Consider the following 23,886-nt stretch of genomic DNA (forward strand, 5'->3'; position numbering starts at 1 on the left):
TGATATTTTATTTGACCACACGCCTGTCCATTTATATACAAACTTCAATCTCGAGATATGCGTTCGCTCTGATCGACTACGACATGTTTACACGAATTTATCCGACATATCCCCAGGTCGTCTGACCACGTTACGTTCTTCTGTATCTCCGTCGAGCTGTTACGTTTGCGAAACTCGTTTCCTTTCAACTCAACATCCACAACGTTTAATTCTATGTAAGCTTAGTTAATCGTGAAACGAACGGCTCGTTGTTTCTTGCTCTCTCTCTCTCTCTCTCTCTGTCTCTCTATTTGACATTATTCTCCATATGGAAAGAGCATTTGCATAAAATAGTAGCAATTTAAAACAATATATCGCTTGGTTCGTGACATTGCCGATTATGAGAAACCCATATAGAACTGTATACTTAAGCTCCTAAATCTATAATACTTTAATTCGTGAAACAAATTGTGTAAAATTGTATTTTTTAAATGCCTCCATGGTGAACATACTTGTGAAATAATTGAAGTAAAATTCAAAAGTTGAAACATAGTACTCGAATTGAAATAAAATCTCTTCTTTCGTCAGTTTCGGCTCGTGAACGATATAAAGGAGTGTAGAATATTGCCCTACCTACGTCTTGTCTTTTGATACCCGATTATTTGCTGTAATTTGGCTATACTATAATTTTTTAGACTACAGAACGAGCAGGCACAACTTCGGACTTCCCTTTCAACGTCGTGCACAAAAGTGCTCGTTAAAATACCATGAAATGACGAGACGAGGAAAGAGAAAAGGGGGAGGACACTCAGAGGAACTTTAACCGTAGCACCTTTTCTTCGTCTGCTATCTTCTTACCTTATTCCTCGGCCGGACTCTTACTATCCTATTCTCATTCTTCTTCATCGGTTGAATCGAGGTTATCGGAGCGCTCAATTATTTGGGTCATTCTAGACTACCGTTTTCCACTAGCATCGAGCATATTCCGTCGTGCGCCGAATATTTCGATAGAAATAGGTAACGTTTCTGTGATAAAACGATGCTGGAGCATATTTACCTAGGAAGAATTTCCGAATTAATCATTTAATATTAAACAGTGTTACGAATTTTTCGAACGATCCTTAAAATTTTTTTCTATCTATTTGCAGTGAAGATATAATTAACGAGAACGTGTCTTGAACTCGTTAGTAATAAATATCGTAGAGATGTCTGGAAGTAGATGTTTAATACGATCGAATGATTATCGTGCGATATATTATGACTGATTTCACAAGGGGAAGAAACGCAATATAATTGATTAGTTGCCGAAAATAACTATATTTCGCGTAGGATAGAGGATTGAGCCATGGAACACCGTATCGTTTATTACGTGTAGGTTAAAACCTGCGGGATATAATTTAACCGCGCGACGGTACGCTTCGCTCTCTAACGTCGAAAGACCTTGCGCCGATAGATAAAGAAATGGTACCCTTCAAACTTTTCTAAAATTACCGCGACACGCGTCGCCCCAAAGAAATTTAACGAGCAAAATGATTTGTTGCTTAGAATTGCAGCAACACGTATTCACGAGGCACAATTTTCCTTTCATTTTTCTCGTGCTCGTATCCTATAAAAGCTTCCGGTGAATCGTCTCGTGTATATTGCATGTGCACACGGCGATATTCCCGTTTTCGAAGCACACATTTTTGTCGCGCTCGACTTTTCCCCATCGTACCTACTCGTTCTTTCTTCCAAACGAAATTTAAGAAAGTTACAGTTCGATCGAACTCACTTGACCGATCTCTCGAGCACAGCTGGCTACCAGCGGGGTCGTTTCAGAATGGCAAAACGCCGTCTACCATTGCACCCGGAAATTAAATGCCACATACAGGTTACAGGAAGATGATTGCTTCGTCCTTGACACGGTGCGGCATATACCGCTTATTTGCAGCCCTACGAAATTACGAGTCACATGATCCAGAGATGACGATTAGTGCGAAATAATTCCGGCGCTTCAACATGCCCGTAATAGATGCTCACGGATCGTATAAGCACGCACGCATGTACGTAGTAGTGTGTACACAATGTAAAACACGGATAGGTACACGTACTTACGCGTGTGGTATCTGTTATATCGACACGAAGCTTCGATACACTTGTACGTTCAATGTCATGGTGCTCGCACGTGCATCTATCGCATAGCTATGTATTTGCATGCGTGCAATTTACAGGTAGCAGTCGATGCGTATGCAAATTAGCAGCCAGGGTAGTTTGTTACAACGGAAATTTAAATTTTCTGGGTGGAAGGTCTGGGAAATATCATCATTGCGTGGCGTAAAATCGCAAGTGAACGGTGAACCACGGGGTAATTCAACCGCTGAAGCGAACTTCTGCCGCTTTCGCGATGTTTTACACGGTGTTGGAAAATACACGTGTACTCGATAATCGGTCAACGATATGTTTCGATAACAAGCTGTCACGTATGAATTAATTTTGTGGTAGCAATTTCGCGTGATCATCAGTCGGAAATCGTATCGAGCGTCGCACGTCGTCGTTATAAATTTTATTTTATTCGTCGCTCGTGCAGCGAGATGGTCGAGACCTCTGAAACCATGCGATCGCAAATTACATTATGTCGTTACATAAATTTCTGAATGCAGTCAGACTGGAATCGACGATTTTACGACAACAAAAATTATTCATCCGCTGTTTCGGCGTTGACGACTGTACACAATAGAAGTAAAATTTCCAATGTCCTAATTACAGAGTCTCGATTAACCGAATTAAAATTGGACAGTCGTATTTCTCGGATAATTGAACGGCTGAAATTATGACACTATCTTTTTTTATAAAAAATGATAATTTATTGTGCATTATTATATAATTTCTTTCCAATCTTGCTGAGCTATACGTGGCTAAATATTGATATTCTTTTACTTTTAATTTATCAACATAAACCATAGTTATACAGAGTCTAGATATACTTATTTCTCAATTTAACATAATATCATAACAGAACAGGCAAGATACGAGATCGTAGGACGACACGAGTAAGAAATATCGTTTAGTTGATAGAACGTTCGGTTGGGGGAAGGTTTGCGTACTGGACATTCTATTGTATTATAGAACTGTTGAGAATTGTGCATCTTAATTGCCGAAATAAAAGTAAAGGAACACTAAGGTTACACTTAGAATTCATATTAGAATAGTTTTAGATTTATTTAATAAACGATTCCCAGGATCTTCGCCGATATACATTTGCACGCGTCTCAGCACTTTGTCTCACCATCTTCCATACCAAACTACCAACGGAACAATTACATTCATCTGTTTTTTAAGACGCCGCGCACACACATACTTCCACGCATTCATATTCACATACGCGTGTCACTACTACGCGGCCAATCTAGTCTAGCACACAAAATTAAACATATCTTAATAAGAACGATTCTGGATAAAATCGTATGCGTCGTTAAGAATGATCTGTACGATGTAACGTGACGCGTGACGCCTTCCGATCTTGTCACGAGTAATGCGAAACTTTCTATGGAATCCATTAACGCGGCGAAAGATGCAATTACGTTTGCGCGCGGAGCAACCCTAAGAGTAACCGCGATCTCGTCTATTTCATTTTATTAAGGTTGTCGCGCGTGTTCGTCCCCCCTCGAACTCTTGATTCATATTTAACTGCGATATTAGTCATTTGCAAGTTCAAAGAACCGTGCCGCCTGTTCCGGTATCTACAGAGTGTTGCAGAAAGTTGCAAGAAATGATAAATAAGCAAACAAAAAGCTTTAATAAACTTAGGTATCTGTATTCATACTCGAGCGTCTTGTAACTCCAAAACTAACGATATTTAACCCACGTTCGTTGAGACCTTCTTGCTTGTTTCGATGAATACTCGGTGCTCCTGATGTTTAGCACCAATTACCAGAAACAGTTCGTATTCTCCTAATTAGTTACACAATAACAGTGCAGCAACGACAGTTTCAATGAATTTAACGAGTTAGTAACGCAGAATTGTCCCACGTTACAAACAAACTTCCTCAACTTCACTTTGGATATGCACGAGTTTGAAGGAAGAACTTGGACCAAGTTAAATGTTGCAACGATCTAAACAACATCGCGAATCCTTTCTGTCCTATCGTTTGCCATCGTACCCTAAACTTTATCAGTTAGCGAACCGTAGGACGGGTTTCGGAAAAGAACCCAAGTTATTTTTACTCGAAATAATGAAATTCGCTCGAATAGAAAGTTTCTTTGAAATGTCTCGATTTTAGTCGAGGTTGAATTACGACGGTTCGATATCCAACTCGATCAACGACCCATTCAACGAAAGGGTAATAAGGTAATCGCTGTAATCGAACGAATTCCCTTTCTGTTTACCTTCTCCGTGTCGAATGTTTGAGGATGCGGAGGAATCTCGCGAGGAGTCGGCAGCGCCGGCGAGTAGCTAAACGTCGACGCCCCAGAGCGACGCCATCCTCATTGATTCCACTCCAACCATTTCACAGCCCTCTCGCCGCTCTTCCTTCAGCTCGTGTCCTTAACTGGCTTCGTTGCCCGCGACCTGCTCCTTCGTCAGCCGCGGGAATCCCTTAACATTGCTGTAATGCGTTTTGAATTGGATCGATGGGTCGGGGAACTTTTCCGGCTGTTTGGCCGAACTTTCTCAATTTTCATGAAATTCTGTCCTCCGTTTAGGTCCGCGTTCCCCCGTGGAAATTTAAAGTCGACGATCAAACCGCGTACGCATGGATGAGAGAGATGAGGCAGAGAGATGATTCTGAATTAAAGCCGAGCAGACCGAACGATTCGAATTTTGTCGTGGATGAATCGTAGGATCGAATCGAAAAAAGAAGAAAGAAAATAAAAGACTATTATCATCCCTCGTTCTATTGGTCGCGTTACTTTAAAATCAGTCTCTGGTGAATCATCCAATTTGCATTTGTCGTTATATCGAGGTTCGTTCTCCGATTCTGGTCACGCGTTACCGCGTGCTGACGAAATTTCGAAAGGAACATTTTCATTGACATCGCGGTCTTCTGTCAGAAGGAAGACTTCGAGAATTGTCAAGGCGATGAATAATAAACGAACGGGCGGAGTTACGAGCGGGATATTTGTAAAATAAAAGGCTGGCGATATTCGGGTGACTGTAATTACCTTTGACTCTACCAAATAACGAGGTCTGTTACAGACAGCGATGCAGGCATAATTGCATTGCATTGGCAAAGGGAAATTGTATGCAAACCTGAACTGGAAATGTAGTATCGGCAAAGACGAAAAGAGTTCCCGTTTCATTTCGAGAAATTTAATTCGAGTTTCATATATATGAGAACGAGACTTCGTTAAATAATAAGTCGTGCCTCAATAAAATACGAAAAGTCTAACTTATCTTTTTTATCTTGTGATCTTCGTATAGAACTAAGTATAGTTATATTAATTATAGTTATATAAATACATTGAAACAAACGAGTGAACTTTACGAGGAAGACAATACAAGCTCTTACGAAACATTTCGTTAAAGAGCGGTACGTCGACCACTCGAAATAGAATGCTGTAATTAAATAGTTTTCTCTCGTTAAAGGATTAATCCTATCTATCGGTTGTTACCAGAGACGCAAATAATATAACGTTCGTTGCAATTATCGGTCTTCGTTTTTCGCACCGTTGTCGCTGAGTGTGAAGTGTATGCGACGCGTATCACACTTGTCTAATAATTAAAGATAAATGCCCAAAGATAAATGGCCATCGCGACGCATTAGCAGCGATATCGATTCTGTAAACGAGAATCAACAGCGATATCGATTCTGTAAACGAGAATCAGCAGCGAACATTAAAGCAGTCGGTTTCTCACGCTGACTATAAAGCTCGACTTCCTAGTAGCAGTTATTCATTCTGCGAGCTTCATCTCGAACTTCGTCACTGAATTACCAATTCAGCGTGGGATCGACCAATGTTCGGTCGCGTGAACCGGGATAATCTCGGTCGGAATTCCGGACAACCGAATTCAAAGCGATTTAGAGCTTAAAGTATTTAATCCGACAGGTGACAAGCGTTTGAAATTTCCGTGAAATCAACGACGACGCACCGTGTTGATTCCTAGCTGATTCATGAATATCTTTTCCCCACGTTTTTTCGAGACATCGCCATCGACTGCAATTCAGTGGCACGCAACAAAACTTGTTGCTCTGGAATCAGTCCAGCCAGACAACCGCAATTACTCTTTCAATCGATCACGCGTTCCGCCGCGGACAGGCCGAACAGAATACGCTTTGAACGCGACGATCGATGATTTCAACGCGATCCACGAGCTCTCGGAATTTAAACGACCGCGCAACCGTCCCGGAAACACGGTCCACCGATCTTCGGAAAAGGTGAAGCTGTCACTGACGAACGAAAAATAAATCGCTTCTCGAATTTCTCGGGGTCAAGGTTTACGCAGCGATCGATTTTCCCATCGGTTGTACCATATTAAAATGAGAAATTCGTACATGGTAGAACCACCGTGATACGAATTGTATAATGATAATTGGGCGACAATACTGTTTGGATAAGAGAATTTTTCATAATAATATAATATAACAACAAGCATTTAGCACTTGGATTAATCTAATATTTATGGCAAAATGAAATGAAATAAATAGGTATCTCATAGCTTATAATATTCATTTTTAAATTTGTTTTGCTTTACTACTAAGTATGATTTTAATAGTCGAGTCTCGTAACAGTGTTGGGGAAATTTCAAAATGTTTCCTACAGTACACGTAATGTATTCATAAAAGCCTTCTACGTACGTTCGAATGCTTTCCTGCATTTGCATACCGTGTTCTAATAGGAAGTATGCCGTTGAGACAATAAAACGTCTAGATAACGGCTGCTTCAGTAAAGAAGATTCTACTGTATTCACAATTTTTCTCCTAAATTCGCATCAGTTCGATAGAATGTATATAAATGTACGTGACACGATATATCGTAATTTGTTGCCAAATATTTTTCAATTTCAAGTCAGCTGGAGATATTTAAATATCTTATTGATCTTCCATTGTAAATTTCCCTGAAATTCACACGCGCCAATATGAACCACGATTTATCCTTATTCTCGTGCCAGCAGTGCAGAAAACACCATTTCCGGTTGCATGCGTCGCTCGTTTGTTACCAAGTGGACTGTAGCGATGCGAAGATTTTCAGCAAGTCTTTTCCCATTTTATTTTTCAACTTATTCAAACGCACACGCTTCTTCGTTTCCGTTTGACACCGACAAAAACGATACTCAATTGTTCGTTCAGCGTTCGTCAAAGTTTTGTTACATTGTTCGTTTGAAAATCTCTACGTGCAAACAGATATAGGAAATGAAAATCCTGCATTAGTTTCTGTCTCTGGTATACTCGAAGAATCGGATAAATGTGCACACGTATTGCGTGCGTGTATTTATGGATGTGCCAGGATAGCACCAGGGGGTCCCACGAGCGTAGAACAAGGGAACCAAGGACTCGAAGAAGCGGAATACGTCTTCGTGAAATATACTCGTGAAGCATACTCGTGAAACATACTCGTGAAACATGGAATCTTGTTTGTTCGGAATTCCAGAAAATATCCGTTGCCATGTCTCATCAGTAATGTGAATAGAAAATTCAACGAGCGTGCAGGGACGGCCCAGAGTATCGAAAACTATTCGTGGAATGTTTGAAAATGAGTACGCATTCCGGCTTTTTCCTCCGACCTTCGGCTCCGATAATGAGAAGATCAAGAGTCGAAGTTTAATCAATGCAAACCGTACGATTTTAATCACGTCTGGAATCGTTCTAGGTGGAAAGTTTGTCTACAGGGTGTCCCGTATACCTAACCCGTAGTACTATAGATGGTGATTCTACATACAGAAATAAGTTGAAAGTATAGAGTAACATTTTGTTTTCCGTAGTGGTGTTTCGTTTCCGAGAAAATTAAATTTGAGAATTTATCAGTCACGCATGTACCAAGGTAATCCTTAATTAAGTGAGAAAAGGCTATTCTACATTTTTTGATTATTTTTGTGCGTAGAATCACATATAAATGGATAGCGAAATACGTGATATTGTGAACGCTTTTTATTCGCAAGGTGATGATACTAATACCTCGTGCATGTCTTGTCCAAATTTATTCTTCTATCTCGTTATCGATCGCCCTGATCTCGACCATTAATTAAACGAAGTTTGGACGAACAGAATGAAGAATTCCTTTAACAACGTTTCCTGCGGCTCTTTTGCTAGAAACATCTCTTTTATCAAGCAGCCAAGTGTACGTCTTAATCTAGGCACTCTCGCTGTATCTCTGCTGGTTTTATGAAAATAAAATTTAATATCGGTGCTCGTGTAAACACAGTTTCAAGTCCCGCTGACACTCTATGAAACATGCTGGTAATAATCCTTGTACGGGACCTCCTGTCGCGTCCTTCTTGTCTACGACGACATTGTAATCAGTCATTTAATATCCACCAGGGAGAACCTAATTTCTGGGAGTCGTGATGAAAGATCTTGCGGCACGGTGTTGTCGATTGATAGGGAGCCTTTCTCGATTCTATCGGATTAAAAGAGAATTTCCTCGTTGTTCTCTTACCTCCTACCAATTTTATATGAGCAATAAAACCAGCGGCGGAAATTTGATCGAGAAATTCGGAGTATTCCTCGTGTTTCAAAACGTTCCACTTGATTGACAGAGGTCGAATAGAGAGAATCGTTAAAATGTTATTAGAAGAATCGCGTTGATAGACGTTCTAATTACACGTTATTATATCTGCCGAGAAGATTTAACATTGACGTTTGAAAAGCAGTAAATTCGACTCAATATAAATAAAACGGACGTTCGCGTGTAATATTATATTTAACGTTGAATCACACGAGTTCTTTCTTCGGATAAGTCACTCTTTCTCTCTCTCTCTCTTTTCCCATCTCTATTTTCCACGGTGATATACTGTAAGAATAAATGTTGACTATAGGACGTTGCATTGTATCGTCACGTTTGCACGAATTAATTAAACAGCTACTTGCAATTGCGCAATTATCGGCAGAGCTGGAATCGATCAGGGAAATGAGTCGTCAGCGTCGAAAGACGGGAATATACGTCGCATCCGTGTCCATTTGATTCATTTCGTGGCGCCGGACGGATCGATTTTTCAATGAGATCGTCCCTCGCGAATTCGTAAACATTTGTAAAAGCAATAATTCCGATAAATCGTGCGCGTGTTTCATCTAAATGTCAAGCTACGTAGAAATTGGATACTTGTTCCTTTTTCTTCGTTATTTTGTAAACTTTCGTCGCCTTATTAGTCGCGCTCGTTTCCTTCATTGCAATCGTATTCTTAGCACCGAGCAAAAAACAACAAGCTCGATCGATTGGTTCTCGATGTTCTTATTCTTCGCGAGAATCGCAAGAACTTGACTGTTTCTCGGGCAAACTATGGCGCCGGCTAACAGTAAGACATCGAGCGGTCTGCTTTTTACGATTGTCACCTTTTGCACTAGAGAGCCAGGGGATTAGAACAACGTTTCACTCGGCTGTATCGGCTATTTCTATCTGGATACTTCGCAAACAGTAATACACTTAAACGTTTCTTGAAACAAGTCGCCTGGGTATACAGGACGATTGGAGTCTTGGTACACAGAACTCGTTAAATCCACGTGTCACACGTACCTACCTCTCTTTTCTCAATTCTCCTTTATTTCTATGGCAATTGTACGCGATCTTGCGCAGTAATTACAGTTTCTCGAATTCTTGGTTACCGAGGAAAATTAAGCTTAAGCTTGTTCATTCTGTTTCATGGTATTTCGATACCGCGAAGATTCATCTAAAATTTTCGATATCTTATGAAATATCGATTATCAAGATAATACAGAATAGCTTCTTTTATTATTCCGAACTATGTCGAATCTCAAGTAGATTTTATATCCTATACGATCTGAAATTCATTCGAGCATCTACTTGAAGATATTGTCGAGGATCACGCGTTTCTGTGTACGTATCAACAAAGCTTGTAACTTTCCAATAACACTCGTTACAACAGTGCGTTTTATTGGCTAGCACAAATGTTTGTCTTGAAGTGGAACTTCTCTCGGACACAGTCGGCCAATTTTCTTCGCAAAACCGACGAGACCTTAAGGGTAACTTATGGGAAAAATCCTCTAATGGAATGGCATCGCAACATAGCGCCATCTCCGCTAACAAAACAGTCTCGTTCATCTCTGTTGGATACACAAGAGTCAGATGCATGATAAAAATCTTTTGATACACACGGCATGTATCTAGTTTCTATGTATACATACACGTTATTATTTCTCTAGATGATAAAAATGCGACAAAGTTTTTCATAAACGTTGTTTCATTTAATGAAGAGTTTAATGAAAGAAGGTTATTTAAGAAAGGATTAATTATGGGAATTTCAATATCGACTTCTTTCTTACATATTCTATAACGTGTAGAATGAGATACATGACATAATAATTTATCTTCTAATAATATTATCTTTGTGCAAAGATGTTCATCGACGAGTAAAGTCAGGCAAAGTAAGTGGAGTACCTTTTTCGTCTACGCAATGCGCCTGAACTCGATACATATTTTTTATCCGATAAATTATTGCTCGATTATACATTTCCTTTGCTTTGTTAAGCACACGTCGAAATACATAATGCAGTAATAATATAATGGAATCTTGATTATCTAAATTAATCACGGCACATAATCAATCATAGTCAATACATAGTCGTATAATCAAATAACTGTATTTTGTGTGAGAGATCCTGAACATCTCTGATCGTGAACTATCTCAGAAATGCTGATATTGAACGAGAAGGAACACCTTAGAATAAAAATGTAATAATTTCTATTCTGCTTTTCAAAGAGATCGTCGGAAAATTTTTAATTAATCGAGATTTAGGGATAGGCGATCGCTCCGTACTCGATATTCTAATAATTGACATTCCACTGCAATATAATTCTGCTTTAACAAATTACATCGACATTGAAATCTCTATAAATAATAGGCTGGAAGGAAATCCAGAAATTCTTTATTTATCGTAGCCATTCTGTTAATATTTGAAACGTTCTAGCTCTCAGACGATACTTTGTTTAAACGATCTCGGATTACAAACGCTTCAATGAAACACTGTTTTTAAGACGAGTAGCTTTTCTTCAAGTTCGTCACGCTCTCAATAATGAATCTTACGAGCTCATAGCGACGCACAGTTCTTCGAGTGTTTCTCCACCTCGAATGCCTGCAGCAACGTATATACAAGCGTTAAGCTCGGTTTCCTTTCTACCTTTCCTTTGTTCAGCTTTACGTTTAAGTGCTCATATTAATATATCTCTATAACCTGAATTTTCTTGGAAACGAAGAAACGGGTTGGTTATTCCAACAAAGTTGTTTTATGTGAATAGGTGCACCTTGCAAAATTTTGAATTTCGTCAGTGAATTTCACTAAAGTGAAATATAGATTATTCGAAGTGTTATATGTACGTTGTATATCAACGTGCTGTTCCAAGCTAAAATTATAAATCGTAATCTTTCACTTTTATGAATTTACGATGGTTGCTATAGTGCCTGGGGCTTGAATCATTTCTTGTAAAATATACGAACGGAAGCTTGTTTCCGTCATACGCTAGTAATTTTACAAAAATACTTGGTTTCTGAATGTTTCTTAATCGCCGATATTTTTAATGTTCATCGTTGAAAATTAGAATATTTTTCGCTCTAACAATGGTATATGCATTATTTCATACAAAATTTTAATTTTAAAAAATACCTACATTATCTCTGAAATTTTCTTCAATTTTACTACGGACCTTACGAATAATCTAATATCTTAGTCGTAGTTGTAAATTAGAATTTTTGTTCGTAGCTTACGGTAACAGAAAGAAATCACGACACGTTGGTGAATCGACATCGCTAATTTCGTAGACGTTGCAGAAACATAATGGCTGATTTGAGGGAGCTGGTGAAGGCGTTGAGGAGAACCGTTGAATGAAACACGAGAGCTTCACGTGGGCGCTCGTGAGTTCAACAACAGCTGCGGACCATCCAGCAGCGTGTACATTGGTTCAGCCCTCGGTGGCTGAAATTGTTCAGCACGAAATTACCGAGCTCCGTTTCGTCGTTGGAACTTCCTGTTGCGGTGTAATGCCGCTATTTCCACCGAGTTTTGTTTGGCGTAGAAAAATTTGGTCTAGAAAAGTCGCGTGAAGCTTGTCACGATCCGATTTCTATCGTAATCGTAGATTAGCACGTTCGAAAGCAGGACAAATTTGACTCTTTGAAAAAAATATACAGTCGTTTCTTTCTTATCTTTCTTCCGTTTACGTCGTTAAGAAATTAGACAAAGTATTTTCCTTAATTATATTACGATGTTTTATCGATTATCATTGTTCCTTCTTTTCTTCTCATTGCTTTTATTTTCTCAAGAAATTAGGAAGGTTTATTGGAATACGCCGATATATCGTCATAAAAGACACGGACGTATTTTGATCTGCGGATCCATTGCGAGTGATGCGCGAAAGAATAGTTTAGTCTGAAAAATTATTGAAAACACACCGTAGAAAGTGAGTCAGCTTAGCCACAAGAAGTTTAGTTTTCACTTCCTAAAATTAAGCTAATAAATACGCTGAAAAAATTAAATAGTTTACTTAAGGAACACGAAGTATCCCGTTTCTTTTTATACACTGGTGCGCTTGTTCTCACCGTTTAATCTTTTAAACAATTAGGGAGGAAACTCCAGCGGAATTGTTTCGCTTAAGTGCGATGTTTTGCCGATTATTATTCCTCGTTAAAGCGATGATCAGGGAATTCGTGTATGGCTAGATGGAAACTCAATGGTGTTCTCGATAGTTTGGGTTATCCGGTCGGTCATAGGGCAATAGTTGGGTTGAACCTCCGAGTTCTGTAGTTCGTGATCCGGGAATACAAGCCGCTCGTAAAGTTCCTTTGGTATCCCGCTAGCAGTTTCAAAGCCTTCGGCTTATACCAAGTGCCAAGCAAAGCATAAGATATAATCACGAAGAATCGACCAGAAGAAATGAAATGCAGCTGCATCCATTTTCCTGCACTTCGCTCCTTGATTCGCTACTTTATCTTCGTTGTATCGGTAAACGTAAAAATTTCATTTAGGTTCTAAGATGGGTCTGGTGGTTGAAAGAACGATCGAACGAAGAGGAACTTTTGTGCTCCTTCTCGCGTCCTGTTACTTATCATTTGTCTTTGCCATAACGAATCCTTGAAAGGAACGTAAAGCAAACAGAAAAGAACGAAACGAGTGTACAATACGGAATCGCGAAGCTGTTATTGTGTCGGTTACTTTAATTCCGTCGGTGGATAAAAGTTTCAAAATAAAGAATCTAGAAATAATGTCGACTTCGAAATTGGATATGCTGCAGCACGCGGCACGCTGCGTATCCTATCGCCTCGACTGCATACCCTTAATTACTCGCGCGGACGGTGTACTAATTAACAGAAACGCCGTTCTCTGTTCTAGGTGAGACGAGGACGTGAGGGCTGATCCGATGAATGGGGCTCAGCTCTGGCACAGGTATTGTCTAGAAATAATTTCGAAAGGCAGCTTTCCTCGTGGAGAGGTAGCGAGCCAATTTGTATATCGTGATTACAGCTTAAACTCAGTTCCTGGATATTAGATTCTTACATCGATATCCTTTCGTGCATCTATTTCGTCGTAGTTTGGAGAGTCGATGCAATTACGCTAGCAATATAGGTCGCATCACTCTCGAAACACATGTCACTTTTCCATTCGTTTCGTCTCCCTTGATGGTGATATATTATCACGCGAGAGACACTTGATTTTTAAATTTATATTCTTTATAATATAATATAATAATGCTCTTACCATTTAGCTGGCACAAAATTTCCTGAAACTTCTGCCGTATGTTGCGTGTAGGTTGCTGTGTAAAAAATAATCGTGCGCGAGGACTCAAAATTTTTATTCAGGGTGTCTTACTATTAGGGTGTACTACTATTGCACGTTAGCCGATCGCTACGCGATTCACTGGATCGAATTATACATTAACAACAACGTTACATTTACATAGCCACGTACACACCAGTTAATAAGTGTCGGGACACGTGCTGATTTCATATTCTGATCTAAATTATCAAGAAACCAATTGATCGATCAAAATTTTATTTCCATGCAAAGTTATGATTTAATACGATAGCAAGAATTTGTCAAAGCTATTCCCAAGCATTGTAGCAACGTAGTAACCATTTAACAATTATGCGTCGATCTCATAGTTTTTCGATTCTATCGAAATCCTGTTGAACAGATTTTACGTGAATTCGCTTCGTGGAACCGAACGTTTTTGTAAACAATCACGATACCGTGCATCATAATTCATCGTATTCGTCGGAGTTGCCGCGGCCACGACAGATCAAGTCAATCTTGATGGAATTTCCTCGAAGATTCACGGATCGTGAAACAGTTAGAAACGGTGGACGCGGAATTCAAAGAGATTCCATTGGAGATTGCGACAGAGGCATACGTATCGAGTTTTGGTTTACGAACTAGTGGCACTAGCCAGTATTATTCTCTCCTACTTGAATACAATGGTCTGCACAACAGGGGTGAGAAACGTATTGGACAGTGGGAAGAAATATCAAATTACGGATGACACGTAGCTCTTGCCAAGTGGAACGAAAGTCAGGTTCATCGAATCGATCAAATACATATGTATGTGCATACATATGTATCAAGCAACGCGGTCGTTTGAAGTGATCCAAATCGTAATCATATTTCACCTTAATTCCATCGCGTCGCAGCTTTTCGAAATGTTTGTAAATTCAATCGATTTCCGTAATATAACGTTTTTAATGCGGCTTATTCATAACCCTTTGACGATGCGTTACTACACGTTCTCTTTGATCGGTTGGAATTTCCAATTTCTTTAATCCGATCGGGGTGAAAAACAAATAGACTGTAACAAAAACGTTCTATCTGCATTATTCCGGGAAAACGAGATGCGAGCCGAAAGGAAAGAAGGCTAGGTACGTTTGGCCCAAATCACTGCGAACGGTTCTAGCGTAAAACACCAAATAGAGGGATGGGGGTGAGGGTGACGGGATTTAAATCTAATTTGCGATATATGTATAAGGATGGCGACGAGAATCTCTGTAAAAAGCGTGGCTCGATGCCTCTTTTTCCGAACGACGTCGTAAGAAGTGCACTTGGGCTGTTTTTTTATTAATGCGGAAGCAGCCTCAGACCCGAGGCGTTTCTAAACTCTCTTTAAATACACCAGCCTCAGGTTGGAAATATCTCGGGTTGGCATCTCTAAAACACGCTCTTGTAGCGGGGTGCCGTGACCGAGCGTGTACTTTGAAAAATTAAAAGACCGAAAGTTTGCGGTCGTTGCCGTAACTTTCGTATCGTATTGTCGTTTACATTAAACGGACTCGAGCTTCTGGCATATCTCGAGCACTTCGTCGCATTTACAACGCCGTCGAAAAAAGAGTCTTTCCCCATCGCACCTTCTCGATTGTCTTAGAAAATAAAAGAGTAGCGGAGAAAGCTTTTTACCTATGACGCTCCCTTTCTTCCTTCAGCTTCCTGTGTTCCCTCCGTCTCACGTTTTCCGTTCTCCTCGTTGTTTTCATTCTTTTGCCTCGGCTCTTTCTTCTTTCGTCGCGAAAAGCAAAGGCGTATAACGCGCGATACTCGAAGGAGTTACAGGGAGAAAAGGGTCTGGATGAAACAGAAAGAGAAGCACGAAGCGAAAAAAGCTGGAAAGGACGGGGGTACGTGGCTTATCTTGAACTCGACACGCTGAAAGCGTTTCTGCTGCTTTTACTGCGCCGCTAGACAAAGTTGAGTGGCAGTAACGTAGTACGTGCTATGGGCTTTCTCCCTTCCTGCGTTTCCTTCCAACCTTTCGGAAGACGCGACGATTCAAACTCACCGCTGAATACGAACCTAATTGGAATTGAAAGCCTCGTCCGTGATCCCGTCTTCTAGTGGCATGCGTAACGAGCGTTCTTCCTCGATGAACTGCCGCATTGATCGATACGTACGAAACGCACTATATGATCGTGCGTCAATGGAAAATCGGGTTCTTCGTATGCAAGGATACGCGTGATCGATCCATCAATAGCGTGGAGGAGGAAGAGTACTACAATGATAAAAATATTGGATTGCCGTTAGTTTTTCATTCGTATTAATCCCTTGGTACCGATACGAACTTCCTATCTCGTCTGATTTATGCGTTTATGTGCATCGTATGATACGTTTTTTAATTCAACAGTGTAGAATTCAAATATTATTGAAGTATTTCGAATATCATTTCACTTATACTAATGCATTTCGTGTTGGTTATATTATATTAAAAATATAATCTTTTCTATATTATCACTTCACCGGCAATTTTATAAAAATGGGCCATTCATTTTACACAACGTTCTTGTATTTCAATTTAAGATCGTTTATTAAGAGAATCGCTACAACCGAGACAGTACTCGATATCAATATCGATAAAAGTAAGGTGTACTTTTACGTGACCGATGCATGGTAAAACGATATCACGAAGAAGATGTATTTTCAAGTGATTGGCGCGTAATATATTCACAGAGAAAGAGCTTGTCATTGTTCTATTATCTGAAAATTGTTACCCGAAAGTTTGCCACTTTGTAAGAGTCTCGCAGTCGCTGACATCGAGGGAGTTGGATATAAAATAAAGTAGTAAAATCTTTCTTTAACGGTAATATGATAATGATGGATCTCGAGCTTTCAGTGATACTCTCGACTCTTCAACGATCCCCAGAAGACTCTCAATCGTATAGCAATCTCAAAGATTTCACACGCACAACACACATTCTTGCCACGTGCAACCAAATGCCCACGTGCAACTAAATCCCCACGTGCATCCTCTCAATCGCTTCTTATTTTAGCATAACTCACCATACACTAGCATAAATCGTTCCATCGTTAGTCATCTCGCACGAATTCTCAGCCTCTCGTAATTACGGATTGAAACATTTCTTACATAAGCGTTGTCGATATCTTCGAAGGGAAGAAGGCCTCCTTTTCTCAACAATAAGCGTGATAAGCGTGACAAGCCGATTAATTACGCAAGGACCATGTTTAAACGTAGGGCGCAGAGTCAGGAACAGACAAGCGGCAATAAGGACGAATAAGAACAGAAATTGCAGACTTGTCGTTTGAAACGATCGCGAAGGGAAGATTAATTAGCGAAGTATAACGCGGACTGATTTTCTTGATGGTTTCAATTATTCGGTCGCAGGCGGTCTCTCCTCATAGTCCCGTCAAACTGACGGAGAGTTCGAGAAGAATAGCTGAGAGAGGGCAAAGTTCACTCGTCGAACGGTTTCCGTGAGAAATCGAAGTCGATTCTCGAATAAACAACTGCTAGCCACCAACACAAATCCACTGTTGATTGCAGGCATTGTGTATTCCTGAATCGTGTCCTTCTATCTTGTTGAACGCTATTTAACTGAAAGGTAGTTATTGCCGTGGCTCGATAGGAAATCAAATCGGAAACTGACAGGTTTGTTTCGTTTTGATGTTTATTTTTCGGCAAATGCTACGAGCGCGTGCCTTCCGGCGTAGACGAGCGAGCAACTGTGAAGCGAAGCTCTGCAGCGGAATCTTTCTTCTCGTTTTATTGTAACCATTCGTTTGGCAGGAAACGCCGGTGAAACTTGAACAAACTCGAGCAAAAAACAGCCATCTCTTTTCACCGGAAATATTTCATAAGCCTAAATCTGCCCGGATCTTGCTTAAAACGCCTATTTATGCAATCCTGTAGCTGAGAGCCAGACTTACATAACTCTCTTTCTGTTAGGTCTCGATAGAACAGGAAAAAATACGGTATTCGCGTATTTCTTGTCGTAGAAATGTAGCGTAAACTGTATAAACACTGGCAGGTTTTCATAGCATAATATTTTACGATGTAATATAAAAATTCACATATTTATATTTATTTTGTGTGCATTCTCGTAACATTTTATCTCTTCTTGCTCCAATACCAGTACAAAATGCGTAAAACTTTCATTTTCCAAGCTTCACTGTTTTCGAAGTATGTTAACTGCGTCGCGCAATGTAATTAGAACTTTATTAATTTAATGTTAATTTAGCATTTAAATTCGTTTCTTTCTTGATTCTCGATTCGTTTGCCCCTCTATTTTCTATTTGCCCCTTTCTATTTATTTTAACTACAGACATTCCAGTTAAATAGATGTCTGTTTTACCCTCTAAATTTTACAACGACCACAAGCTTTACTTCGCATATTTTGTATACACATTTTTCTATAAATATCAAATTTCTCACGAACGTATAATTAACCGCGATTTACCAGCCGTTAATAGCTTGCAGAAAGTTTCAAAATTTTGCTAAAAACGTATGAATTTATATCTGCCAATGTTCTGCCAGTAAAATAATAATCTTGTAACTAAGAAGAATGCACTTTGAAAAGATTCGCAGAAAGAAGGTTCGAGGGAACGAGATTGTGAGAGAAACGCAAACACCGTTATCGCCCCTTGTTCCTGTCACACTGGTAACGATATTCCTCATCCATCCGCATATTTCTTTCGGTGTACGTCGAAAAACACGTATTTCCTTTCGTGAAAGTTGAAAATAAAAGGGGAAAACCAATTGGGACAAGAGTGTGTGGCTTCGTAAAGTATTGCGGTTAAACTCGAAGTTGTCGCCGAAGGATAGAGGGTGAACTCGCGCACGATTTATTAAAGTCGCTGGGAAGATTTCCGCGATGTTAACTTGCCGAGTTTCTTCGTTTATGCTATACGGAAACAGCATGGTTCGCCTGATAGTTTCTCGAAACTTGGACGAGAAAGTTGCGCGCATTTACCAGCCGCGAATACGGTGGCGACTTTTGTGAAAGATCACGCGCGATTTCTGCTCATCCAGCGATGATCGTAGACGCGATTTTGTTTCACGTTCTTCGTGTTCGCGGTGAATCGCGAACTACGAAAACGGTTATTGGCACCGTTCCACTGCCTTTATATATTGTAGTAGATAATAAACTTTATTACTTAATAAAGATATTCATGCGTGACACGGTTTAGAGTATTTCTCGTAAAGATCGTGTTATGTTGGATCGATATGAGATAAAATTTGCTGAAATTCTGCATACTACCGACGATAAATTTAACGACGTGTAATAACAAGAAATTCCACAAAGTATCAATAACTTTGATATTTCTATTCCCGTTTATTAGATCGATCTCTGATTCTGTTCTGTGGAAAAGAAGAAAGTAACTTTATCTGAAATATGTATTACGAATATGATAATACTTTAATATTGAATACGATATTCGTTGTTACTTATTATTGCCTTTAATTCATCTGGCGATATATTTATTTCGTTGTACGAAGAAATCTTTTTTTTTTTTTTTTATCCGATAACTTTGTCAAGCTCGTTGTAAATGTAATTTCTTTGTCAAACGAAACTGCGAAGGGCATCGTGAAACCTGCCATTTTTTCATCCAAATCTAGTATTCCAGTTTGTTTAAGAGGAAGTTCCATAAAGTGTTGGTTATCTATGCTGCACCTCGTTCGTAGTTACCTAAACGTCTAACGATGAATCGATAGTTTGTGGGTGACAGTTCTGGCTGTAATTTATAAAGTAGGCGTCGCCAGGCTGGAATAATTATAGGATGACTGTGACATTGCATGAACCGCGCAATCCGATGCAATCTGCGTCGTTGTACTTTTACTTTGTCGTTGAAAGAATCGTTTAAACGTGACTCGAAGATTTTCGGAAATTTCGAAGCAATTCCATCTATCTATATCGAGAAAGAGAAAGATAAAACGTAATATTTGTTAATTCTTTATTTCGATTCTTTCACGTAGAACGTTTCCATAACAAGATCACGATACATAAGAAAATACGAAGAGATGAACGATAAATCATTGGCGACGTGCCAAGCTCACTCCAAACCTATTTCTTTTACACCGAGAGTCGGTTTAATACCAATTATATGGAAATCATACCGCGACCATCGAATTTAATTATATTTCAGCCGCGTCGCGTTTTACGATCGGCCTGTTCGTAGAAAATCGACCGACGATACGCCCTCCAGAGTCATCGTCTTGTGCTTTACGACGTTTCGTTAACGTAGTCTGAATGTCTCGCCAGTCTGGCTCGTAACTTTTCAGTTTAGGTGCGTTGCCCCGTAGAAGATGGAAAAGGTTTTATGAAATGAAGCATCCTTGAAACTGGAATCATTAAGATCGACAAGAAATTTAAAGATATCCATGCACCTGTAGAAATGTTGCATATATTATACGTGTTACATGAGATTTTAAAATAAAATAAATTTTATATACGACACACAACATTTTTTTTTATTTGGAGGTAGTTTACAATCAATTCTCATTGAGAATTATAAGTAAATTATTCTGGCGTGGTACTATAACGCGAGTAATAAATGATTATCGTATGTTTGATTTTAGCTGAATCTAATGTTTAAATCTGGAGAGTAATGTCTTTTTAGCCTGCGGATCTGATCCGTTGTGTCAAGTAATTGAGCAACTAGTGGATTTTTCTAGTTATTAATTCTTATGTTATATCTATTACTGAATTTGGATATTTCTTCTTTAACCGTAGGTATCTTAAGGTCACGATTGTTTCGTTGATTTCATACCAAGGTGTATTTATTAAGGATCTTGGAGTTTTTAATTGGAATCGTTGAAGAATTTCTATGTTGAAGTTACTCGTTGTTCCCCATAGTAACACACAACATGTATAAAATATGGATAATTCATAATGCGAATAAAAGTTTTCTCTGATAGAAATCCAAACACTTTCGTTAGCCACTGTAGATAACATTATTGCAACGTTATCGCATTTTGCTTTTGAAAATGATTGCATCGTCGATAGGTCAGTGCGCCGCTTTTATTTGACGATGGATTTATTGTCCCTGTAGAGGTACACGTGAAAACGTGACGTGACGTAAGTACATTTATGTATTTCACATCTATGTATTTGGTTCGGTCGTGTTTGTCTTTTACAGAATCCGTCTGAGAAAAGCTCATTAGCAGCGAGTAATTTGTTCCGTGATGAACTACGCGTAAAGTCTGACGATAATAGTAAACAGGAAGACGCGTTAGATCGTGGAAATTTAACGCGTTTTCGATTGCTCGACAAAGCTTACGAGATCGTAAAACGCCTCGGTTTTATGTTCCACTCGATTAATACTCGGTAGCGTGAATTTAACACGGTTGACACGATCAATCGTAGAGGATGATTTACGAGCAGCAAGAAAGCAAATCATTTCATTCGTTCGATTTACACGGTTGAATATTTTTACTTCTCTTGTAACTGTATTTGTGTGTATAACTACTGCTCAAAACTATGTGGACTATGTGTGTCTGCTCGTATTTTCAAATAAAACGCCATTTATTTACACAATTACAAATAGAAAAACCGAGGACGATTTTATTCTTTAATAATCCTTTGTCAAGCGTGACTCGACATCAGTTTATATCTCAGGAGTTCCTTTGTCGAGTCCCACTCGACCTTCTTTCAGTCCCACCTTTTTTTATAAAACGTGTGAAAGAAATCCAGGATTGCATCCTGGAAATTGTTTCAAGGTGTATCATACACTTAAAAATTACAAAATACAACAATAGTGTGAATAAAACTGGTATTTAAGTAAATTTGTTTCTTCCTTTATTTATTTAAATTGGCTTATTTTTTAGTTCAAGTAAATTTCAAATAAAACACTTAAAGGCGTTGAGAGCTGCTGGTAACGAAATTGAAATAAAATTCGGAGTGCAAACTGTTAATAGTATCGTCATAGGAGTAGATTCTTCTCGCGTGATCAGACACTCGATGCATTGGTATCATTCGGACGTTTCTTCTGAACGAAGCGTTCGCGTATTTAATTTTTTATAATCGAAGATTTGTTTGGATTTTTAATTTAAGATATATTTCATGTATCTGTTGATTCCACAAGAAAATAATAAATGTTGCTTTAGATCGTACTATTAATTCATATGTTTCAGTAACATTCATACGTATCGTTAATACAAATCAGCCGTAGTATCCATATTATGAATAGAATTCGTATTCACAAGAGTTTCCCAGAGAATCGACGTTTCTTTCTTTAAAGATATCGAGCATGCATTGTCTACGAGGAAAACGTAAAGATAACATTGTTGCACGCAAACAAGTTTAGCGCATTGGGGATTCGTTGATGGCGGTACGAACCGGATATGGAATTTACGGATAACAACGTTGAACGTTTCTCGTATTCAAAGTTTCGTGTTTTTTACGATTTTCCTCGAGAGATTTCTCAAGGAGGATGCATCAGCAGGTTCTTTACTTTTCGTTTTTAAAACCGAGCAAACAACCCCTCCATGTTTCGTGAAAATTTCGAAGGAACGAAATATTAGTAAATATTAATAAATTAATATGCTCTTCGTCTCTGGCGACAATATTTTTGTAATATCTACTATTTTATGATTATTTTGTTAACATTTTCAATAGCAAGCAAGTTTTGGAAAATTGCATTTGAAGATAGACCGTTCCAAATTGACAATCTACAGTAAAATTATTATCCAGTAGAATAATTCAAATAGAATTGACTTGAATGAAGAGATTTTAATGCAAATGGAAAAATGTAACCGTATTTTTCCTGTATCATATAATAGACAATTTGTGCTGTATTTCGCCTATGTACACGGCTGTGATTGTACATGTATATACGGCTATACGTGTATACCACTAAAATGATCAAGTATAGGTGTCACTTCAGTAACAACAAAAATCGATAATAAAATATTTCTTTCGTTTCACCGTTCCGTACGACGACACGGATAGTCTTTCAAAATTTATCATTGGCGACTCTAATATCATCGTTGTTGTTCTATACCTGAGCACCTCTAATATCGACCTATTGCCAGGTCCAGTCTCGTAATGTTAACTTACGTCTGGGTCGTTTTACGTTCTATCGTTTTTTCATAAAGCTTAGACACGTCGTTCGATATGAATATCCAAAACGGTTCGCATGAAATTAATATTCAGATCGAGGTCTAGCCATCCTTAGATTCGAGCGGGGTTTTAGCTTAACCGCGTCTAGCTACCATCTGAAATCCACTGGAATGCAAAAGGTGCGGCCGAATTCTCTGCGGAGTTATTAATTCTCGCGTTTCGATTCCGCCGCCGTGTCTGATGATGATTACACTGGAACTGTAATTGTCCTAGTAGCGACGGTAGAATCCATTTCGAGAGCGGTGTAAAAAAAGAATTTGACCTAGATAACGTAATTGATAGACGAGTCCCTACTTCAAATGAACGATATTTTCCATGCCCATTTTCCATATATATATATATATATATATATATATATATATATATATATATATATTTGTTATCTTGAAAATAAAAATTTCGATCGTAAACGCGACAATAAAACAATTACACGCATCGGCAGTTCCAGTTTTTAGATAAATGTGTTTTCGATGAAAAAATGACTAACCGATACGAATAACTCAGCGTTCGCATATAAATGTAGACAAATAAATTGCAAAAAGTACTTCCTGCGTTGCTGACATCTCGAATTTCCTTCGTTTCTACCACGCACACGTGCGAATAGACAGTTGTACGTGCGAGTTCGTGCAATTTCCATCCCATACGATAAAGGTTCCTCCGCTGCTGGCGAATACGGCCAGCAACTCGAGATGAAGATGTTGAATGCTTAAGATGGAGTTCACGAGACCTTCGGCTAAATAAGCCTGTCACTGCATCCTGAAGAATTACGACCTCCTTGTTAAGCCACTGGCTTGCGACCTTATCGTTTACCCATCGTCTATAATGCTCTTGTTACGACCCTTAATATGTAACCAGAATATGGACCAGGGGAGATAAAATATCACGAGAAAATATTTTCTACTTTGAAGATGAGCGAAAATCAAAATAAA

At 38.9% G+C, this 23,886-nt stretch overlaps 1 protein-coding gene across 9 annotated transcripts in view; it reads left to right on the forward strand.

Annotated features, from left to right (window-relative positions):
• The window catches only part of LOC126868569 (transient receptor potential-gamma protein), a 99,107-nt gene that overhangs the window by 7,195 nt on the left and 68,026 nt on the right, over window positions 1–23,886 (forward strand). For 3 of the 9 annotated variants that reach the window (XM_050624167.1, XM_050624166.1, XM_050624170.1), the window contains exon 2: window positions 13,455–13,508. The exons of the other annotated variants lie outside the window; for them this stretch is intronic. The gene's annotated coding sequence lies outside the window, so the exon portion shown is untranslated. The remainder of the gene's footprint in view (window positions 1–13,454; window positions 13,509–23,886) is intronic. 9 annotated transcript variants of the gene reach the window in all.

This window comes from Bombus huntii, chromosome 8 (assembly GCF_024542735.1).
Source record: "Bombus huntii isolate Logan2020A chromosome 8, iyBomHunt1.1, whole genome shotgun sequence".
NCBI lineage: Eukaryota > Metazoa > Arthropoda > Insecta > Hymenoptera > Apidae > Bombus > Bombus huntii.